The sequence below is a fragment of the Coenobita brevimanus genome, chromosome 26 (assembly GCF_032717465.1).
Source record: "Coenobita brevimanus isolate Jiangsu-jjx chromosome 26, ASM3271746v2, whole genome shotgun sequence".
NCBI classification, from domain to species: domain Eukaryota; kingdom Metazoa; phylum Arthropoda; class Malacostraca; order Decapoda; family Coenobitidae; genus Coenobita; species Coenobita brevimanus.
Window position 1 is genome coordinate 24,133,002 of NC_136979.1, and position 5,241 is coordinate 24,138,242.

Sequence of the window (5,241 nt, forward strand, 5' to 3'; positions counted from 1 at the left end):
CAGCCCTAGGACGGCTTTTCCGCTTTGTCCTTTCTACTTCCCGACTGTTTTCTGCACCTTTGGAGAGACCTATCATATTGGAAGAGTTTAATGGAGAGTGTTTCTGACCCATTTACTGCGAGATGTTTTCCAGTGGCTGAGTATAATTGTCTGGTGGTAATAAGAACAGAGCAAGAAGGAGCGCTCAGAGAGTAGAGTACCCGCGCTCTAGAGGTTTACACTTTTTTTTTTTTTATGCAAGGAAGAAGGAACCAGAGGCTGAGCCCGCAATAACCGTTCCTTCCAGGAAAACAAAAAAAAAACAATACAGAAGAGAGCCTGTGACACTTGGCCTGCGACACTGGCCTTGGACTCACTGTTCTCAACTACAGATCACTTCATCCGTGCATAATCCATAACACTTCCATCACGCTTTCTCTAAGTCGAATTAAATCTGTTTGACTTGGTCTATCCCTGTTGCTTTTAGTCCATTGTTTTAAACATCAAACCCTTTCATGCTTGGCTGACCTTCAACCCTTTCCACCAAGTTTTAACCCGAATCGAAGCAAAACTGAGTTAACCTTGCCTTTTGACCTTCATCTTCGACATACTCTTCTCGAAATTGAACTACCTCGTCCCTGTCTGACCCAGAACTCTTCCTCCAAGTTTGGTCCAAATCGGGTCAAAAACTTTATGTTGTACACACACACACACACACACACACACACACACACACACACACACACACACACACACACACACACACACACACACACACACACACACACACACACACAGGACCCAAAACAATATATCTCCACACTACCGCGCGCTGGTTTAATTAGTAAGATGACAAGGTAGTGAAAGGATTAGAGTTGATACCTGTGCTGTGCTGTGACCAGAGGCACCGGTGGAGCTGTGGGTGTCACACCTGCTGCCGTCAATCTACCGTCTTTCCTGTGTCGTAGTTCGTGAGCCAGTATTCCAGCAGCAGCTCAAACTTCAAGGCTTTATGTGTGGAACTGCAACTGAAGGCCTTCCTAACTAACAGAATAATGTGCAATACTGCATGTTCCCTTTCTTTACGAGAGGTCTCCTCGGCTGAATAAAAGCTTTGGTAGTCAGACTAAAGTTAAAGACGACATTGTAGCTACTGTATGAATTATTGGGGATGTTTTTTTATCCCCCTTAATTTTTCAATATATACTCCTAAAATTAATGAAATTGTGTTATTTTTACCGGAAGAATATAAAAAAGACTTCGTTTTATTGAAAGGGCCGAAGCTTAATGATCCAGGAAATCTAACTTGGGTCTTGCTTGTGAAAGCCGGACATGACAGCATCATTGAGCATGGAGCGATGGCGCTGGGCCTGGTCCCACGACAGGCTTAGCACGTTCCTCCCACTCTCAGTTTTTGCATGTACTTTTTAAGTACTATAGTCGCGGCGCACGACTCTGAGGTTGTCATTATTGTACCCTGGCAACCTGTCATTCAAAATGTGCGTCCGATTTCGTATCATAATATACACGAATCATATTATGCGTGAATATATTATACACGAATATTATTATACACGAACATAATATATACGAATCACATACGTCTCATATTATACACGAAATCAGACGTACTTTGAATGGTAGGTTGCCAGGGCACGATAACAACAACCTCAGAGTCGCGCGCCGCGACTATAGTAGTGCAGGTGTGGGTGGCAGGCTGGGAGGGTGGCTGAAAGAGGCATGGTTATAGGCAGGGTGGCGGTGTGAGGCAGGGTTATTTACACTTTGGCAGGTGAGTCACACGGGTCTGTCGGTGGACCCTTGTGTTGTTTGATAGTGCAAAATTATATATGTTTTATTTACGGTAATGCTTGTGGACAAATTATCTGCACGATAGTAGCCATGGACGCTTTCCTGGAAAAACAATCAAAAAGGGCGGGCCAAAAGTTACGTTATCATAATATTATTTTTTTAACACGGTTATATTTCAGCTAAATAAAGTGTACACCAACCAGATTTAAACTAAATGAAGTATACATCAGGTTAATTAAAAATCAAGTTAAATGTTCAAAATGGCCTCCTTCTTCCGCTAAACAGAATTTGCACCTCTTAGACACAGAGCGGCAAATTATTCTTCTCAGTTCTTGATCATTTTTCAAGTTGTCAAATTCTGCTGTTACTCTCTTTCAGTTCTTGAAGACTTCTAGACTTTGTCTTGTGAACTTTCTCTTTGATCATCCTCAAACTGCAGAGTCACATGGCGTTAGGTCAGGTGACCATGGAGGCCACTCAGCAGTACCCCTTCTCCCAACCCATGTGTCGAAAGTGTTACCGAGAAATTCTCGCACGTTCCTACCATAGTGAAGAGATGCACCATCTTGTATCCTAATTAATGTGGAAGCTGAAATATAACTGTGTTTAGTTGAAATATAGCTGTGTTAATCAAATAATATGGTCAATTACCTTTTGGGCCACCCTGTATTTATGGCAACTATTTTGCTTTTATTATCTGTGTTAGTTGTCGATTGTTTATGTATTTGAGAATGTGTGTCGAACATATACACACTTTCCCAAAATCATTCTCTATATCAGTTTTTTATACTACCTGTTGCATCTGCCAATTTATGTGTGGAGCGTTAAGTATTAGAGCGCTGTAGTAATTTTGTGGTTGAATTATAGTCTCTTGCAACAGATCATCTTCCGCCGGCTCCTTAACCCTCATCTTATGTAGTTGGCTTGGTGAGGTTTTAAAATCGGTATTAGCTCTACTCAGAATTTTTCCGCTCATTTCGTTACCTCCAAACACAGTTCTTAAATTGGTAGGTTGAAGCAGAATATAATGATATGATCTGACCCCAGTTGTGTTTCACGCGGCAGTTGGTAAGCACCTGGTGTTCTGCCCGGCTACTCCTCACATCTAGATCTTTGCTGTGTAATAAGACGTAACTGCATCTTAGTTGGTAATGTGTGTCCGCCCTGACGTGCCCCATAAAAAAAATCCATTATGTAGCGGCAGGTTTTGTTCACAGGTTCTTTGGTCTTCCTGTTTGACAGTGTCCTATATGGCACGGAATCTGGTCCAGTGGTTTTAATTATTCTCAGGAGCATTCGATTTTTTTAAAATAATGACGTGGTTGTCAGAATTAATTAAGTTTGGTGCAGGTTTTTTTTTTTATTTTTTTTTATGAGGATATGGGACAGAGAGAGAATAAGAAGTGAAAAATGAGCATATAATAGCTGTACGAGCGAGTGAATTGAGCTCATACACTATCAGACATGAAATATGGTGGTGGAGCACAGGACCAAAAGTCACTTTTATCGGAAACTATTAAAGCTACAGAGGATCTCCCCACATTGTTGAGAAGCTTAGGGAGAAGTGGCTTAGCTCAAAATTCGCTACCATTTTCCGGAAAGAAGCCAAAGAGCGTCAAATTGAGTACCAAAACTGGGTTATCTAGAAAATTAGTAAATCTCCAGCTGACCAACACACATCATTGGAAAGCTAAAGTAAGAACGGTAGTAAGTTTGCTCTCAGGCACGTTCCTTACTTTCAAGTGTGGTCGCCTATAACTTCATCAGTAGAAGAGAATGTGAATAACAGACCTCAACTAATCTTGTATGAGTGTTGATCCGGTTGGTGTAATGTACACCAACGAGGGTCGGTAGTGACAGTTATGACTACAACAGTGAAAGCGTCCAAAATATCCCCTGAAAACAACTCGTAACTGTCGGTATTGGTGCCATGTATTAGATGCTCCAAGGGACGTCGTAGGATCTTTTTTTTAGTGATATATTTTTGCCTGCTTCGTAAGAGCAATTCGAGCTTGTTCTTGTTATTCATGTTGGAGAAATTTTTAAAATAAACCTTCACTACAATCAGACCATAAATGCTATAGCACCCATATTGTCACGAATCAATTCGCGACATTTCCTTTTTGTGAGAAGCCACGAACTAATAGTGGAAAACTCACTGTGTATCGCTCAGTTAACCGTTTCTCTCTCCATTTCGGGGTATACTTTTCAAATAATTCGTCACCGTTTTCAAAAAGTGACCGATTTAATGCACGTCACTAAGTGCGCTACTGAGCGATACAATTATTTCTTTATCGTTTGCCTCTGCTTCCCTCAACCGTTAGCCACGCCTTGCGTCCTGCCCATTCAATGTATTTGAATTCAGTCGTGTGTTTGCTGTGACGGAGAAAGGGTCTGTGCTCAGAAGTGGAGAGGTCAGCTAGCACCCCAAGCTCCATTAGTACAGTTAATCCCAGCACTCCCACCTTAGTGGTGATACAAAGTATTCATCGACTGGTATTTCTTTTGTGTATTTTGTAGTTTTAAGAGCTTAGTTAAGGTGTTTTTCCTAGGCGTAAGTATTTAGCTTCTGTGTGAGTGAGCGAGTGCGTCTCATTGATTTGATTTGAAATGTAATGTTAAATTTATTTTTGTAATTAATAAATTTAACAGTTCTATTTCTTGAGCTTAATGTAGAGTAAATCTTGTTTCATTTCTCCATAATTAAGCTTATTTCCCATATAGCTCCTAGCTTGCATAAACGTTTTACTATTCATAACTGGTACTTAGACCAGTCTTGTATTAACTTAAAATCCGTTGTGCCAGGAGTTAATGCATCAGCAAGAACCTGATGTTATTATTATTAGTATTAGTTATTTATTGTCAGGGGTGATGTAACTTTCTCCAGAGGCTAACAGTACAGTAATTCAGCAATTGTGAGTAATTAGTCTCTGCTGTGTACTGTTGAGAAAGTTTATAAATTCTCGTTCTCAGAGAATCGTGCTAAGCCAACGTAAAGTAATCGTTGCTTGATGTAGCAAGACAACCATTGTCTCTGCTCTTCAATATTATTGAATATTATTATCAATTTAAATAATATTTAACCATCAATATCAAAATTATCGTGATATTATAAAAAACCCCGTGACAATTGGCGACCTCATTCCAGGATATTAACTCCTAGCTCTAAAGCTATTCACGAGATAGTGCTCACTCATTCATATTTAGGTATCATTAAAGTTTATAGGCACAAGCTTACTGGTGTTTACCCTTAATTTAGCAAGTGAATTTTGCTTTATTAATCAATAGAATACTTAACTCTAGTTTATTTTTGGTAACGCCAGACGATTTTATTCGCTCCTGGGAAGTCGCTGTACCCATTGTGTTTATTATTGAGTCTTCCCAGTCATTTACATTTTTGATTTATTCTTTGCCAGTTAACTAGATAAGACTGGTCACCACTAGCTTGTG